The following is a 20,032-nucleotide window of genomic DNA, read 5'->3' on the forward strand; positions in this document are numbered from 1 at the left end:
AATTAAACAAAATCCTATGTTTCATAACTAGAAAAACAGATACAAATGTTAAAAGAGATTATTGTAAAAAGATAAACATCTCCTTTATAACAAAGCATAATTCTCCTATACAAAGAGATGTTTAGCATACAGACCAAAAAAGAAAGTTTAAACCAATGAACAATACATCAACATGATAAAGCTGCACTTATGAAAAAAGAAAAACAACAAAAACTGTTGCTTTAGCATGATGAAAGGTTATTAATATTTTTAATATTTTCGCCTTCAATAATCCTTTTTACAGATTCACTTATCCAAATGATAAAGCTGTAAATTTTGAAACTATTGTCTCCACAAACAGACCATATTACGTAGCGTTTGACTCAGGAAACAGTCATCTATACTGGACAGAACTGAACACACTAGGACGAATCATGAGATGTAATTCAGATGGAACAGATGTAACCACTATTGTTAATGAAACCTTACCGATTGCACTCGCCTTAAACACGCATGATAGGTATTTCATTTTTGTTACTCTAGCTTCTTGGATGATTTTCTTTTTTCTTATTTCTTCTTTATAATGCATTTGCAATCAGCCAACTCTTGTACAAATAACAGGTACACAAAAACAGTCTTCTGTTACATGTTTACTTCGTTTTATTATTGCGCAAATAATAATGTGTTTGTTTCCTTTTGCATGACTGTTCATTTTAGGAATATCTTAGCGGTTCCCGTTAATAAATGGTCTGTAACTATTTACTGGAATTCTGGTCCTCAATACTCTTTAACTTCGTACTTTAATTTGGCTTTTTGATTCTTTTTGATTCGAGCGTCAATGATGAGTCTTTTGTAGAAGAAACGCGTGTCTGGCCTAAATACAAAATTTAATACTGGTATCTATGATAAGTTTATTGTTTGGCTTTCTGACTATGTTTTAGCTGAGCGTTTATGAGGAGTCAAATGTAGATGAAACGCGCGTCTGGTGTATTAGATTATATGCTTGGTACCTTTGATAACTATTGCTAAGAAATGTATGAGTGTATTGTTTATTTGTTTATTTCTCTGTCCTGAATGTTCTTGTATATTTTTTTACTGTAGTCCTGGCATGTAATGTTGTCCTTTAGGGTTATATTTAAGATTGCCCTAAAATTGCGATTTTTGGCTAGCCACAAAACCACGTTAAACCCTACGTGTTTTCTTTAAATGTCCTGAACCAAGTCAGGAAAAAGACATTTTCATCTTATAGTTCATTTCTGTGTGTGGTACGTTGTCGTCTGCGTTTTTGTTACACTTTAGTGTTTCTGTTGTTTCGTTTTTCCACTTAAAGTTTGTGTGTTTTCTATTTAGAAAAAAAATAAATTTGGATTTCCTTTGATTAAGTATTACCTCTTTTATTTAGTACAACTGCTTTTCGAAAAACACAACAATATAAAAAAATATTTTCAATATTTGTCTTAACTAAATTATAGATGGATATATTATAGTACTGAAACAAGTGATGCCTTGCTTAGGGTGAGATTTGACGGAAAAGACAGACAGGTAGTAATAAACTTGTCCTCAAGAGTGATAGATATACAAGTAGGTATGTTATCTATAGATAGGTTAGAAAATTTGAACTATTATAGGTCAGTGTGACTGTCTTGTATCTGTGTAGTTATAGTTTAAATTATAAGCAATTAAAAATGATAAATGAACGCATCCACCGAATATGTCCGATCAGACGATAGAGTAAGTACCACGATATTTCGAAAAAAAGTCTACATGTATAAGAGTTGATACATAATTATTTGCAAATACATAGAGTTTCTTTGTTTATAATATCGAACCCTTCTAAGTAAATATTAACACACAGTTTGGTAGAAATGCAGTGAATGTGCTTCCTTTTCAATGTAGGTTCCTTATCTTATCTAATTGTTATTTCAGATTTCGTTGATCAGCGAGTTTATTGGATGGAATATGACACGGGTGACTTAAAATCTGTTTTGTATAATGGGTCTGATGTCAAAACAGTATTGAGCACATATGTTATACTTTATAACCGGGAAATTGATATCGGTGGTGAAAACATCTTCTACACAAGCTATAAGAACATTCTTAAAGTACACAAATCATCAGAACAAATGCCAACTGTTGTCCATACAGAACCAATACAGATTGATGGACTTTTATTTTATAAACTAGAAGGTAAAAACATATCAGCAATTAAGCAAATACAATTTATCATTTATTTCATTGATGAACATTATTTTACATGCTACTGTTATAATTAAGTAGTTTTCATCATCTACCGAGTCATACAATTATAATCAGCCTAGAAACATTTTGAACTCAAACTCTATTAAATTAGCACGAAATTGAGAAAAGATAGACAACGACAAATTATACATTGTAGAAACATAGCCTCTCTTAAACTTGTATTTTTCTGAATCAATATTAGGCAACAACATGAAGTGTTATACAAGTGCTTAATACTATCAATAGTTGTTGTTAAAAGATGAAATGCATAGTTATCTTTTTATCTAAAATATTAACAATGTTCAGGAATACTACCCTTAATCATGTTAATTGATTCATAATTATATATAGGGTTCAAGAATATTTTGAAATTTAGAGATCGCTTTGTGTTTATATTTGATATTTTACATGATTTTTGTAAAAACAATGTGTACTTACCAACGCTTTCAAGCTTTATATGTACTAGAATGCTTTACTCATTCCAACGATGTATGTTCATTAATTATGTACGTATTTTATTTATTTCCAATTGTAAATTTTCAGGTTAAGCACTTCCGATGTTGTTAAATGGTCTCAATACAAGTGATTGCGTGTTGGAAATTAATTTAGTAACACAAGATATAAAAACAATAAAACACTTCTTTCATTACTGTGCCAATTCTATATATATTAAGATAATGGTTTGTCAAACTAAACACGTATATCTCTTATTACATTAACACAGATAACGGCTATTATAAATACACAAGAACATTCAATAGAAGGTCTGTTGTATATTTTCATTTTAGTTTGTTCTATGATGAATGTCCAGATAAATGCACCAATGAGCGACCGTTTTCGATTAAGAAAGGTTGGTAATATTGAAATGCCCATATCTTAAAGGGACAATATCTCATCTACACTATATTTTACTAAATTAAATGTATGAAAATGTTCAACTAAGGTGATAGATTGAGTAAAATGTTCGTCAACTATTTCTATTTAAGTTATCCTACACATGAAAAATTGCAACATATGTTTTCATATGTTTTTCATGTTTTTTTCATATGTTCAAAAACATATGTCAAACGTATGTTGAGAACCACTCATGAAAAACATGACCAAAATGACACAAACATTAACAACTATAGGTCACTGTACGGCCTTCAACAATGGGCAAAGCCCATACAGCATAGTTAGCTATAAAAGGCCCTGATTAGACAATGTAAAACAATTCAAACAAGAAAACGAACGACCTCATTTATGTAAAAAATGAACAAAAAACAAATATGTAACACATAAACAAACGACGACCACTGAATTACAGGCTCCTGACTTGGGACAGGCACATACATAAATAATGTGGCGGGGTTAAACATCATGAACATGTTAGCAGGATCTCAAGCCTCCCCCTAACCTGGGACAGTGGTATAACAGTACAACATATAAGAACAAACTATAAAAATCAGTTGAAAAAGGCTTAACTTTGTTTAATAACAATTTTTAACAATTAGTTCGTCATATTTGTTTTATTTGACAAGGTTCCTAAATATTTCACATAATTTGAATTAATAGGCATTGAAAAAAATAAAACCATTATTCAATTTTCAGAGTGATGAAATAGTGAAGTTTATCATTTTTATGATGGGAGAACTGAATGTGACAGATGTCCCAACTCTGCAGAGTTTGAAAAATAAAAAGATTGGAGACTTCAGCTGGAAAGATTTTGTTACAAAAGTGAGGACTTTATTAAGGATTATGTACCATTGTCAAATGATTGTATATTGATTCAATGCTTAACATATAGAAATTTTATAGAAAATCCACAGCATTTATCGAGGGTGATAAAGAGGGGATGCTTGCACGGAAAAAACGTAAAATAAGACATAATTTCATGTTGAACGTGAAATAATTTTTGTCACGTCAATGTTGCACAAAAAAAAACCACCTTGATTTGAATCTTTTGTGACTGAGTCACTGTCCTCTGTATATATAAACTCTCTGTTTTACATAATATTCCCTATTTAGTATACATATTTATGATATAAACAATTTACGGCCTTTTTAAAAAGTATTTAACAATCTTCTTAACTTTTAAAATGCAAATAAAGGAACAACATCGTATGCCTTTCCGCCTTATCACAAAAACAAAATTCAATCAATCTTTTTTCTTGACGATCCCTGCCTAGTGTTTGAACTTTATTTGAAAAATATAGAGCACGTAAAATACTCATTTGAAATCACGATGCACGTACAATTAAGTAAGCAAAACACGTTGATCGAGGAACCTGTCTTGCAAGACTGAAGGTCAAATAAAATAGTAGAAACATGTTGAATGTGCAAATAAAAAACGGCGATCACGTTGCAGGAAAAATAACCCTTCACCACCCTCTTTATCCGTGTACTCTCATATTTGGCAATTATATTACTGATAGATATAGAATTATTGCATGCAGTGCTAGCATTGATTTCCTTACAACCAGTTTATTAGGTCTTTCCACTTTTCTGTGGAAAGACCTATTGTTTTTCTTCTGATTATTTTTTTTTTCTTCCGCCTAATTTTGTTCTTGCGATAAACATTTGTTTTGCAATATGTCGCTTAGATATTTTGTATATGATATCGAACAGTTTATGCGCTTTTGAAATTTACCCTGCGTAAACGAATACTTTTCTTTGTAAGAGTTATCTCCCCAAACACTGTTTTCCTTGTTATCGCATCTCCTTCGCAACCGTAAAAGATTATGACAAATTTATTTTACAAAATTGCTCGTTATATCCTTGGCATGATTTGTCCTATTTTGACCGAAGCGATATGACCGCTCCATATGAGAGTTATTTCCCCTTATGCATCTGATATAAGTGATATGAATTTCTATCTTATAAATCATAAGTGATAGAGACCTAGGATCTTTTGATTTGAGGTCCTTGGTCCCAAAAAATGAAAATTAGGTCAAGGTCAAAGGTCAAGGTCATATTCTAATATTTTGAATTTGGCTTATTTTCACTTATATCCAAAGACTGTATAAGATATCAACAAATTATTTTTACTAAATTGTTAGTTGCGACATGTCGTAAGATGTAAATTTTGATTGCAAGCGTACTTTGAATGTAAAAGGGAGTTTTCTCCCCTCTTGTATTTAAAAATACGCGTTTGGTGATATAACTCATTAACTAAATATAATTAAGACCTATGGTCTTTTGATTTGAGGTCCTTGGTTTATGACCTTGAAATTGATCTCAAGGTCATAGCTTAATTTGACGTTCTAGATTTTGACCTTTGCTTTTATTCTACATGATAAAGATATACAACTTTTAGAAAAAGGTATCAAACCATTAAACCTTGAAAAAAAACAACCGGAAGTGACCTTTTGTAAACCGGAAGTAGCTATTTTTTTGTACTTTATTAATATAAAAGTATATAGAACCAGATATTTTTGGAATTAGTGTCAAGTAAATATTCAAATATAATCGGAAGTAACATTTTTCAAACCGGAAGAAACAAATTATCTCCCTTATTTAAAAAAAATGTATGGAAACAATATATTTTTGGAATCAGCTTACTAGGAGCTATCATTTGACGATTGAAATGACATTTTAAACTTAGTTTCACAACTTTTCATATCAAAATACATTGTTTTGATGGAAAGACCTTCAATTGTTCTCTGAACAATTGGTTTTTAATTAATATAGTTATTGGTGCTATGGATTTTTTCCAAGACAAACTTTTTTTTCACCTTTAGCGAAAGACAATCTTTCAATTTTAGCAAATACATATAGTGGCAGCTGAGGGTGAAACAAACAAATTTTTTTTCTCAGGGTCAAAAACAATTTTTTTTTTCTCATAAAACTTGAAACAAAATACATGATAGTATAAATAAAGGATTTTATGAACATGTATATCAGTATATAGAAAAAAGTAGAATCAAGGTGGTTTTAATGAGTAAATTAGTCAAAATCTTATACATACAATTATTGACTCAACTAAAATAGACACTTAAGAGCCAATCTGCCAGAAAACCATGCAAAACCGTCCGAATGCCAATTTTGCCAAATGAGTTCATATTTGGCACATTGGTGCACCTTAGTAATGTAAATAACCTCACAAATTTTTTTTTGAAAATTTTGAACCGATCTGGATTTTTTTGACCACCATCTTTAAATAGATGAAATTGATCGAAAACAGCAAAAATAAGCCTTTTTTGGCATATTTTGCAAGTTAAAATAAAAAAATATAGCAACAATAATTATTTTTTAATAGTTGTTCCTAGTAAAACATCACATTAGGTGTAAGAATGCATAAAAATAACAATGCTGTCTATTACGTGTATGTATAATCTATCCGTTTCAATATGTCTCGTTTAGCCTCATGTCCAAAATGGCTGATTTTGGTCATCTTTCAGAGCCAAAATACTCCAAGACCCGTTTATTATTGTAAAACAACATATTTGCTTGCAAAGTATAACTATATATACCCAATCAAAAAAAATATTAAGCTCGGCAAATAATGTTGGTATCTGGTATATGCCAAATCAAAATGGGGTAACCTGCATATTCAAATTTTCTCAATTTTGCCATCTAGTTTGTAACTACTGACATAATATTGGAGCTGGACTTATAAATAAGTATAACAACAAATTGAAAAGAATAATTCATGTTTAATTTAATGCTTTAAGCAAATAATCAAACAAAAGAACAATATAATTCATCATAAATGAACAGGCTCATAGGAGCAGAATACCTTTAATTAACAAATTATGCACTAAAAGCGGATAAAAACACACATTTTCAGAGCAACAACTTTAAAAGAGATTTAATATTTAAACAATTAAGTAAAAGTTCAGACTGTAAAAGAACAGTTCCTACTAACCATTAATGCAATTTATTCTAGTATATATTGATATAGTTGTTCAAAAGCAATGGTAGATTCAATCATATCAGGGACAATTAATGGAAGATAAAATTACCAATTTTTCAAAAATTTATTGATGTGTTTAGACCATGTTATGTTGATAGTTTATATTTAAATATATATGAAGAACACTTCTTCTTTTGTTATCAAGATAATGATAAAAAAAAAAGACTAACAACAGCAACATTATAATAGAGAGATAATTTTGACAGTCACTTAGTACGCTAACAATGTTTCTTGGCAATGATGTCAATACACACTTAGGATGAATATGTATGTTTGAAAACATCCCCAAAAAATACATAAAAGACAAGTAAAACACTTTATATGTTGTAACATTACACATATTGCATACAACATTTATATTCACAGACACTGTATATTTCCATCACATAAAACATGCTTTATAACACCTTATTATAATTCTTATCCTATATTTTCTTTTCACTGAAAATCATCCTTATACTCTATTTTAAAGCAGCCATGGCTCAAATAAGTAAAATACCCTAACTCAATGCCTTTTTATTTCATGACATATACAGAACATTCTCCTAAAATCATACATTAACAAATTTCTAAGTCTACAATACTGGTGCAAAATTTATAAAGGATTTTGAATGAAAAGTTTAAATTGTTATAACTGTACTTCAAAATAAAAAAAAATGTTTTTTATGCTTCAATGGTTAATTTTTACTATACAATAACATCAAGAGTAGGTTTACATTCTAGTAAAAGAACATTCTTTATAATATCAATTAAAATCTTCATAGTTGAACTTCTATTAAAATATTGTCTTTCTATATGCATTGACCTTAACAATGACCTCTTGTTAGACCTTTGTCGCCTACACAGTGAAAGTGCAAGGGGAAAACCATGATGTAAACAAATGTGCATAATGAGGAAGGTTAAAAAGTAATTACTTGTTCTTAAAAGCACAATTCAAAACATTTAATCATTCAACAACTGTGAGGGAAAACTTTAATTCATAACTGGGAATCCATGGAAAATTAAAAGAAAAAAAATGATTGTGGCTTTATCTATTCACATTTGTCAATTATCTGTTAAATTTATTCGTAATCAACATAAAGAAAAACATGGAAAAAGAACTTAGTTCAGTATATATCTGCATGCATTGCTTCAAAAGTTATGATAGTAAAATGGATATTTCATATCACTTTTTAAAAAAAATCTTGGAGAACATCAAGAGCAAAACATTTTTCTCCACATAAATGTACCACTTACATGACTTACAAAAGTGTTATTAAAATTTGTCTAAGATCTTTCGGCAGATGAACTTGAAATTTGAGGCCAAAATAGGCCCTTACCACACCTCCTTTAATATCTCAATGAAAGACATTCATAGTGCTTTGTACACTAAAACGTCAGAGGAAAATGTCCTGACCCCCCCTTTTCCCAAAAAAATTTTGTGGGTTATAGACAGTCAGTGGGTCCCCTCTTATGAAAATTTCTAGATCCACCACTGAATTTGATGTATTATACATGTTAATGAACAATTTTTTTGTAGTGTACAAGTAAAGATGGCATCCCTGTTTGGTCAATGAAACCATCACAGATCTTAAAGCTCAATATGGCACATCCTAAGATATCAAAGTCACTCAAAAGGTAAAATTAATTCTTAGAACATTTATTTAATTTAGAAAAATTGATATTAATGTTGATCACAGAAATTAACAAATAACAACTGCTGTACAGTCCTAAACAATGAGCAACGCCCATACAGAATAGTAAGTTATAAAGGCCCCGAAATGACAAAGCAGATCAGTTCAAACTAGAGGCCTAATTTATGTACAAATAAATGAATGAAAAACAAATATCTAACACAGCAACAAACGACGGCAAAATTGCATGCTCCTGACTTGGCACAGGCACGCCATACATAATGTGGCAGGGTTAAACATGTTACAACATTTTTGTGACACACAGTCATATAACAATCTTTCGCAAATTAAAAAAAAATCAATGTAACATGTATATGATATTTTGTAGAAATGCCGACATAAGTGATATTATTACGCATCCTGCCAATGGAAAAAAATGGATTGAAGATCTTAATTTCAACTCCAAAACCCCAGATGGACAATCTCTAATAACAATCCCATTCAATATGTTTCTTGATGATACATCCACTCATAAAAGTAGACGCTGGATGCCACTACATTGCATTCAGATGCAACTCTCAGGTATTTTTGTTTAGGTTTGGTAATTTATAAAAGAATATTTAAGTAACGACTCACTGTAATATTTTTTTCTGTCTATGAAGAAGTAATATAAAAAATATGGTGCACACTGAATAACCTGTGTATGTTATTTTGAATAAAGAGATTAGAGAACTTATAATTTTATTTTCAATTCCATTTTAAACCAGATTCCATGAAAAAAAATCATGACGTCACGGTCACATGACAAAATTATGTCTATGAGCTGATAAACTAAACAACATCAGCTAATTAGAAGATTCAAGATGCCTTACATCAATTAGTACATGAGCTGAAAATCACATTATAAATGAAAAGAACATGTGCAAATATATAATAAAATGTTTTGACAAATCTATGTAAGATAGCTATGATTTTGTTAATAAATCTGGCAACCAAAAAGTAAGAAATATAATTTCCACACATTTCTAAACCAACTCCTTTCTGTATCATAATATTGTTAAAGAATTATATATTTGTTTTATTAGGGATTCCTATAGATATGAGGCAGAAACAAGAAACAATTCAGTTCTTGGGAGCAACAGAAAAAGCTGACATTATGGATGTTGCAAAGATAATTATAGACGATATCAAAAGCAATAGGTACATGTACAGTATGAATTAAATAAATAAATGTGAAGACATAAAATGGGCAACTGTTTGTAAGATTAACTTAAAGATGCTTAGCAAAATATCATCCACTGTTACCAATATATGTTGAAGCTATTTCCAGATGTTAATTTAAAAAAGCAAATATAATGATATAAAAGACATAAAACAAATTGCCTCCTTCGATCATATATAAATGATACAGTTCATATTTTTTATTGTAACTGTGTTTGAAAGATAAAGGAAATACAAAAAATGGAGCCTGCTGCTTTTAACAAGTTACTAATTGCTATAAATTAGTATTTTAAGAATTGATAATTATGAGAAATACACATCAAATTAAGTGATTCACATTCCTTAGTTTTAATATTTAATTTAGAAATGGAATTGAGACGTTTGATGCAGCCAATAAGAAGAAATGTTTTGTGAAAGGGATAGTTGATTGTGTTGTTGCTGATTTTAACATGATGTCATTCTGTTGTAATCATCTGGGAGCAACAGCTCAGAAGTATTGTCCAAAATGTTATGTATGTAGGACTACACTTTAAATGAATATAATTTTTAAATGATTTACATCTTGAAAGAAATTGAAACTTTGACAAATGAACCAATGAACCTGCATGAACTGTTAACTCAATCCCAGCCTTCCCTTTGTTATATGGAACTTTGTGGTACACACGTACAATGTTATTGTCCTGAAACAAGAAAAATGCGTGTTTTTGGTGCCCTATTGGCCTTTATAGACTGTTTGCCCAATAACCCTTAAAATAAATCCCAACTTTCTAGTTTTGATATTAAACATTGTGGTACAATTTCAGAGCAATTGAAATACTTCTACACAACTTCATGTCCTGACACTAGATAAATCTTTGTTTTTGTCACCTTTGGGCCTCTAATTTCTAAACCAATGGGACAATAACCTCCAAAATCAATCCAGACCTTCCTTTTGTGGTTATCAACATTGTGTTATAGTGTTATGGTTTTATGGATGTCTGTTTACTAAAATAATTATCTGGTAACCATCTGTCTTCCTACTACACTGAATGACTTATGTCATACTAATATACAACCAAACTTTTTTTTTAATTTTTACGATCATATAGATAAACATGAAAGCAATCATCACCCAGCCATAAAATTGACTTATGAGACACATTACATTCCATACACTAAATATAATTGAGTGGATGCTTAAAGTTTCCCAGAAATAAATGAAAACTAAACTTTGACAAATGAACTATGAAATTAAGGTCAAAATCACATGCCACTGTCGTTGGCAAATGTACACTTAACAATCGTTCCATACAACTGATCTATGAAATGAGGTCCAGGTCGATTAAAAACTTTCTGACAGGCATTAGTACAGTAGAAGGTATGCACATACCTTATAAAAAATCAGTGGCTGATCAAGGGGGTGGGTTGGAACATATTAATTTTAAGGAAATTAGCATTGTAAGTCCTCTCATAGGTCCAATTCTTCTTTGAAATTTAGTGTTGATTGACTTTATAAGAAGATTTATGCCCTAGGTCTATAATAACCTTTGACAGATGAAATATGTGCAATAAAGGAGACATATTAAACCATCCCTTTTTGATACAAACAATGGATTTGTGTCAGGACATATGTTTGGAACCAACCCTGTAACCTCCTTCTGCCCATCTGCCCCTGGAAATCATATATATATAACTATATAATAAAAGAGATATTAACATTGCAAAAAAAAAAAATGTCTTTCATATACATGTCCTTCATTTTGTTTTTATATTTTTAGGCAGATGCAGATCACTTTATGTCGCTTTGCCAGAAAAGGACACCTGCAGATACTAAGCTACAGTTAAGCAGACTTAATTTAAGATCTCTTGAAAAGGATAAAAAGAAATTTAGAAAAAAAAAAGGTGTGAAAGAGCATGACAATGTTATGTGGGATGTATTGGATCCACACAGGTAAACATAAATCAATCAGTATCTGTTCAATATTGATATGAATAAGAAGAAGTGGTGTGAGTGTCATTTATACAACTCTCTATCCAAGAGACAATGTAGTTAAAATAAACAATTTTAGGTTACAGTACAACCTTTAACACAGAGCCTTGACTCATCCCAAATAGCAAGCTATATAAAATACCCCAAAATTACTAGTATGGAACAATTTAAACAGTAAAACAGACTAATTTGAATACAAAACAAGAAAATGGAAGTTGATAGAAATTCAGCGGGTTTAAACATTTTTACAGACCCCAACCTTTACACTTACATTACAACAAAAAAAGAAACCCTAAAGAATAATTGAAAAAATAGGATAAGACCAATAAGTCATGGGAATATATTATACAATTATGGCACGTTGAAAAGGTGGATATTCATTGATTCTACGGGGCCACAATTGTTTTATTATACCGAACTAACAGTGGAAAGGCATTTCGAACACTTTCTATATTATTTACATAACAATAACAAAGACAAGTTGACATTTGAACATACATTTGTGTTCTAGAATTTCTAAAATGACAACAAAGGTAGTATCTTTTTGAAAAATATTGATGGCCCTGAAAAGGACCGTTACTTAATAAGAGATATAATCAGCTGGTGGCACTCTATTCATGTCTAATGCCTAATTTCCTCGTCTCTCGGTGGGCTTCCAGTGTAATGTAAACGCTGCCATTTTGTTTATTTATGTCTATAGTGTCATTTTCATAGGAGATAACTCAAGTTCAAATCAACAAACTCAAAAGGTTATTCGCCTGGTGGAAATTTTTAGGGTTATTCATCCTTCCTTGTAATTGAATGAAAAACAACTGAATTATTCCATGTCACGTGATAACATTTTACCCAATAGAATTGTTTAAAATATATGTAAGGTATACATATATATATATGTAATAATAGCTCTAATTCATGCCTCTTTTTTATAGAAATATTCCAGTTGGCCTTCTCCACTTATTACCATTAGGATTAATTAAACATTTAATCCAATACATATTCAACAACATTGGAGAAAATGTTAAGACAAAGCTTATGCAGCATTTGCTGTCCATTAAACCTGGAGATCAGTTTCATGATTTTGATAAACACTTAGGCAGTAGACAAGGGAAGGATTTTAAAGAATATGTGAGTAAATTTATTAATATTCTAATTTGGAGACTCAAGCAAGCATGACATATCCCCCAAATAACCGAAATCTTTTAAATGGAAGACCCCATTTGGAGAAGCAGGGTATATGTGAGTGCTTACGGAAATTTGTTGTAAGACCTGTCATGAGTATAATTTTTGTTTGAAAATGAGTGCTGATTGAATTATTTAAGAAGAGTTATGCCCTAGGTCTATAATAACCTATGACAGATGAAATATGTGCAATAAAGGAGACATAAGAAGACTAATTTCTGATAATCTTTTTATCAATGTATAACTATAACCTACAGAAACAGGAATGTGTCCTTAGTAAACAGATGCCCCATCTGCACTATCATGGTCTGTGTTTCTCTGTTCAGTCTAAAGATTAGAAAGATCATATCATAGGGAACATGTGTACTAAGTTTCTAGTTGATTGGACTGCAACTTCACCAAAGCTGCATTGACCGCAAACTATTATCTGAAGCGGGACAGACGATCCAGACAAACTAATGAACGGACGCACAAACCAGGATTAATAATGACCTTAAATGGCGCATAAAAGTCACTACTAGAAGTACAACCATTTCTACCTACAGTGTTTTAATAATCAGCATTTTAATATTTAATAGTATCTGGAATGACAGTTACCACTTGCAAATGGTCGTATGTATTTTTTCCATTCTACTATTCAGTATTTATTTTATAATTATGCTTATATATTACAGCCTACTTTTTAAAGATATGGAACAAATGATAATCATTTTTTTTTTAATATTTTAAAAATTTCCCATAGTTTTTGAATGCTATTTTTTTTTTCAGTTGCAAATAGCACCAATTAATATGTTGTATGCTGGTGTTCCAAGAAGATATATTAAGATGGCGACTAGTTTGGCTCTGGTATGTAAGACATAATTAACTTAGTAACATATGAATTTATTTCCATTGCACTTTGTATTGGAAGTGATTGCAGTGTCCTTGTTGAAATACGAGGTGCACATTTAAATGTACTATGTTTTTATAACGGTTGACCTTCCCTGCCTTAAACTTTCAAGTGTTTAATTTTATTTTGCTAATCAAGTTTGTTGATATAATTTGTAATTAAATATATTTAAGGAATGATTGTAATATTTTTTCTGTCGATGAAAATATCATAAAATATGTGGTGCACACTAAACATATTTAACAGTGTGAAACACATTTTTATGCCCCACTTATGCCCCACCTACAATAGTAGAGGGAATTATGTTTGTCTAGTTTAATCTAGTCTGTGTGTCCTTCAGTCTGTCTGTCTGTTCGTCTTTTTGTCTGTTCCTCGCACTTCAGGTTAAAGTTTTTGGTCGTTTTTTATAAAGCTGAAGTCCAATCAATTTGAAACTTAGTAAACATGTTCCTTTTGATATGATCTTTCTTATTTTAAGTTTTTGGTCAAGGTAGTCAGTAGTTTTCGATGAAGTTAAAGTTCAATCAACTTGAAACTTCGTACACATGTTCCCTTTTTGTTGTTTTCTTTACTTTTCAGGCCATATTAGATTTTTTACCCAATTTCACGATCAGTTGAACATGGAAATGATAACGCCAGTGGGGCCTCCATGTACTTTAGACACATTATTGTTTATGTTATTTCGAATAGTGAATGATAAAATATTACAGTAATTTCTTATAATTTAATTCTAAATTCCATTTTAAACCGGTGAAAAAATGTTGATGACGCCATGGTCCCAAGACAAATATGTGTCCATGTTATGATAAACAAAGCGATGTCAGCCAGTCAGAAGAAGCGTTACATCCAAAATCAAATTATATATATATATATATATATTTTTATCCAAAAATTTTGTCTGCAGATTTTATGTTATAGATAATATTCCATCTTCATGCCTTATATATCATTTACTCGGTTTAATCATTTCTATAAATATCAGTTTAACAATGTTAAATCTATAAATTTATAGAAGCTGAACTAGATAAAAGATTTTAGATACAATGTATATTTTGACATTTTATGGTTTTCAAACTGAATTTATCATAAATCAAAGCTTATTTTGTTTTGAATTTGTTTAATTTTATTTTTAAAGATCCAGAAGAAGTTAAATGAAACATCTTTTCGTTCAGAAGATTTGGACCAAATAAGAGAGGATATTAGAGAGTATCAGCAACTAATATACCAATATGCCCCAGAATTAACCAGAAAAGTAAAAGCACATCTTTTGCTACACTTGGTAAGATGATCATGGGATGTTGTTACTATTGTGTTAAATACTTATTTTGGTTTTGAAAAGGTTGTAAATGTTACAAATTATTTCAAGGATGCATTTTTAATGCTAGTTTAAGAAAATTTGTGATGCAGTAGTAGTCCCTTTAACAAGGAACTGAGTACCTGATACACAGCATATTCATTATATTTGAATTAGGCATTGACTGTCTTATTGTTGAATTTTAAACAAATATATCATGTTACGAAGGGTTATTTGCGAAAAATACCAGTCGAGAGAATGTTAAATTTTGTGAGCGGTAAGGCAAGGGAAATTCATTCTCAAGACTGGTACTTTTCGCAAATACCCCTCAAGAACATGCTATTTCTGTTTAATTACACCGAATGTATTTTTTAGCTAATACCACGGCAGAGAGGGTAAAAAAGGCATATCCTTTTTGCAAATACCCTGGTGGTTTAAAAAAATAAATGATATTCATTTGATAACAGTAAATTGGTTAAAAATACACTGGCTATCAACCAATCAAAATCAAGGATTCTTACATAAGGTGTAATTATAATTTTGATACCATGACCTAAAACACACACACATATTAAATACAACATCATAAGCTTAAGAGAAAAAGAGTGAGCAACATTACCTCAATGACTATCGTAGTCTCAAACTAGAGAGAGAAAACAAGTCATTTTCAAAATATATCATTTGTAATGGTATTCCCTGTAAAAAAAAAGAATGTAAAAAATGATTGAAACTTGATTGTTAAAATTAAGTTTTTTTTTTTAAATTTCAGGTCGATGATATTGAAAGACATGGCCCTCCTAGTGGTTTTCTTGAGGATGGTTTTGAAAAAAAACATGGAAATATAAGAAACCTTATCTTTCAACAGAACCAAAAGGCCAGGAGCAGAGACACTGCCTTCAAATTTGCACAAAACTTTTTGTGTTTCCATGTGCTTACAGGAGGATACTTTGAAAGAAGTAGAATATGGTATGTTGCATTGTTAAACTACATCAAGTGAGGTTCATTTACAGTGATATTGTTTGGCTTAAATTACTGGAGAATACAGGCTTTTTCCCCTGGAAAAAAATCCCAATTTGAATAAAAAATGGCTTAAAATTATCCCAAAAAGAAAACTTTTTTCCCAACCAGTGCAGTCTTAGTCTGTTAGTAGTAATTGAGTATGAAGACAAACTGAAAAAAATTCATTTAAATATTTTTCATTCCTTAATGACTATATGTGCAGATTTGATGGTCTATTTATGTACATTCACTGACAACAAGGGGTCTTATTTCAAATAAGCGTTTACTTCTTGAAATGGGGTCTGCAAATTGAAGTACTCCAGTCAAATTCATAGTATTATAGATTTCCAAATTTGATAAAAATGACACATTTTCCAAATAAAAAAGGGGTAGAGGTAGTTTTGAAAAAAAAGCCAACAATATCACTGATTTAACACTATCATTTCCAAAAAAATTAGATATGAACAATAAGATGTGTTATAATTACCAATAAGACAAGCCTCAATCCATGTTTAAAGTAGTAAAAGTAAGGAAGTATAGGTGACAGTACAGTCTTTGCAGGATTTTAAGCCTTCAACTCATTTGGAGCAGTGATTTTACTGGACAAAAGAAAAAATAAGATATTTAAAACTCTTTTGACATGTTCAGTTTGATACTCAAGCATGTTACATATGTTTGATGAAGCTTGGCTGATATAGCAAGGTATTTATTTCGTTTTTTTAAAACAAATAATCATTACAATTCTCATTTTTACATATGTTTGTATGTATACAGTAATATCTATTGTTTGAAGAAGGTTTCAGCATGTTGACTTCTGTTTCATTAAAAGGGGGAAGAAGGGGGTCAGTGATGCAAGGTCACTGTTTGCTAAAAGTAATAGTCATTCTTAAGCATAGTTAACTAAAGTGGCAAGTACATTTTTTAATATAAGAGGTTATCATTTATTTTGATAATTATTAGGACACAAGCATCTTACAAAGTACTAAAATGTGGTGAAAAGGGGTCAATTTTAAAATTTCTTGGTATAGCACCAGAAAAAAGCAAAATACCAGGAAGAGTTTCTCTCTTAAAAGAGATGGAAATGGACATCCCATTGTTGAGCGTGAAACGCAAGATGCGTTGTTACGCATTACACTTCAAATGGAATCAATAGTTGAAAATGATAATTACACCATTGAAAGAGGTACGGGTGTATGTGCTAATAATGGTAATCTAATAACAGGTAATCGACCAAAACTTACCTGTATTATCACCTGATCTATTTTCACACCTTATACATTATGTATCAGTATTGTTAAAACTTGTGACACAAGAAGAAGGCCATTTGTTGAGCCGAAATATTTGTCAACACGATTTTATAACAACATTTTCGTTTAATAACACCTTATATCAGTACCGTTGTGCAAATCTTTAGACTGATATATATACATATATATATATATATATAAATAATTTAATTTTGGATGTAATGCGTCTTATGATTGGCTGACATAATTTTGTTATCTGCTCATAGACATAATTTAGTCATGTGACTGTGATCATCAACTTTTTCATGTTTTTATACAGTTTAAAATGGAATTTAGAATTAAATTATAATAAATGACTGTAATATTTTTTCTGTCCATTTGGAATAACATACAAAATGTGGTGCACACTGATAAATAACCCATTACGCGCCTTATTCAGTGTGCATTAAACTTTTTTTGTTATTTCTTCATAAGCAGAAAAAATATTACAGTCATTCCTTGAATAAAATTGCAATATTTTGTATTAGCCAGAATCAGATATAGTAAGAATATAACATGAAGATCATATTTTTTGACACATCAAACACTTATTGAGGATCACTGAAATCTATTTAAGTCTCTGGAAAATAGTTTATATTAATAATAAACTGTTTCAACTGTTCGATTGTAGATTTACTTTTATTTTGTCATAGATAGTTTGTGCAGATTCAATTTCCAACTGCCTAATATTATCTATATTTCAAGTAACATTGGAAAAACTTTCACAATGAGAAATGACCAACATATTTCTGTACCAAACACTTACCCGTACTCTAAATAGTGTACCTATGCTTGAGTTGAATTGTGTAGATTTCAGGTTGTTATTTCTTGGACACATTCACCATGTCTAATCATACGTATTACAATGCGGGGTTTTGTTTAATCAATATATAAAAAAAATTAAAATCCCTTTTTTCTGGTTTTTGTGTCACCTTGAGTAAAAAAACAGGACTAAGGAATACTGTTTCTGAAGTAGGCACATCTCATTTCCAATGATCTTTTCTCATCACTTGGAGATAGGCGGTGTAAACTTTTTACGTTTTGAACTTCTTCTAGATAACCACTGAATGGAATCAAACCAAACATAGCATGAATGTTCCTTATGAGGTGATAACCAAACATAGCATAAATGTTCCTTATGAGCCATCATCCAAAATGGCCACCAGCAGGGGACTTACTTTAACATAGGACCCTATGGGCAATACATATAAATGACTTCTTTTAGAAAATAATAGTATTGAAACTCATCATTTCAATGAATATATCTTGGTCCAAGCCCCTTCAGTCATGGTCTATTGACTTTGAAGTTTTCTATTGCTTACATGTTAAAGTTTCTGATGAATTGGTTTACAGGGGATCTCCTGATGTATAATAAGTCTATGGTATTTCACATGTTATTATATAAGCGTCTGCACATCTCATTTCTGTGGAGATTTTTGCTTCAACCCCTATGCGTTGTTTATTGACTTTATTGACCTTGCAATATTTTCATAACTTAAGTTTATGATTATATTGTGACTGAAACAAGTACTTTTAAGTTAATGATATTAAGTATGCATTTTCCTTAGCATTGGCATATATCATTTTTTAAAGATTCATGCATTATCTTATGCATTTGTTACAATATCATAGTTATACATAGGCAAAACATATGTATGTTTACACATTTATTCAACATCTTCGATCTAAGATCAGTAATGAGATTTGTGAACCATGCAAAACTATCAGGGTTTATCACTAATATATATGGTGTTAGATTATAAATTAATATGCTGAATCTGGGAGTAAAATAGGCTGAATATGCTCTTCAAATACCACAAAAATACCTTTTTTCACGTAATTTCCAACATAAAGAAAAACATATGTTTATCATATGATTCATAAAAAACATATGTTTTTCTTAAGATTTTCAACAGCTGTTTTTCATATGTTTCATGAAAAACATATGTTTTTCATAAGATTTATGAAACATATGTTTTTCATATGAATATGTTTTTCATATGTTTCAAAACAGACAGAAAACATATGTTTTAAAACATATGATTATCATATGATGAACAAAACATATGAAAAACATATCAAAATCATATGTTTTTCATATGTTTTATAAAACATATGAAAATCATATGTTGCAATTTTTCCTGTGTATAACGTTAAATAAAGGCAACAGTAGTTTACCGCTGTTAGAAATTCATAAATCGATTGAGAAAAAAACAAATCCGGGTTACAAACTAAAACTGTGGGAAACCTACGACATAACAGAAACATAACACTAAAATGTAACACACACAGAAACGAACTATAATATTTCAATTGCCATTTTCCTGACTTGGTACAGGTTAAATTATTTGATTACAGTTTGCATTTCTTTTCTGTTCATTTTTGTGAGTATTGCATGCAATAAGTACATAAGCTTCACACCGTTATGTACTAAACGCGTGATATATTTAAAATTGTACACACTTATCTAT

At 30.4% G+C, this 20,032-nt stretch overlaps 1 pseudogene; it reads left to right on the forward strand.

The window, feature by feature from the left end:
- Window positions 1–413: 413 nt before the first annotated feature.
- LOC134694077 (uncharacterized) lies at window positions 414–16,273 on the forward strand (annotated as a pseudogene).
- Window positions 16,274–20,032: the final 3,759 nt, after the last annotated feature.

Source organism: Mytilus trossulus, chromosome 13 (assembly GCF_036588685.1).
Source record: "Mytilus trossulus isolate FHL-02 chromosome 13, PNRI_Mtr1.1.1.hap1, whole genome shotgun sequence".
Taxonomy (NCBI): Eukaryota; Metazoa; Mollusca; class Bivalvia; order Mytilida; family Mytilidae; genus Mytilus; species Mytilus trossulus.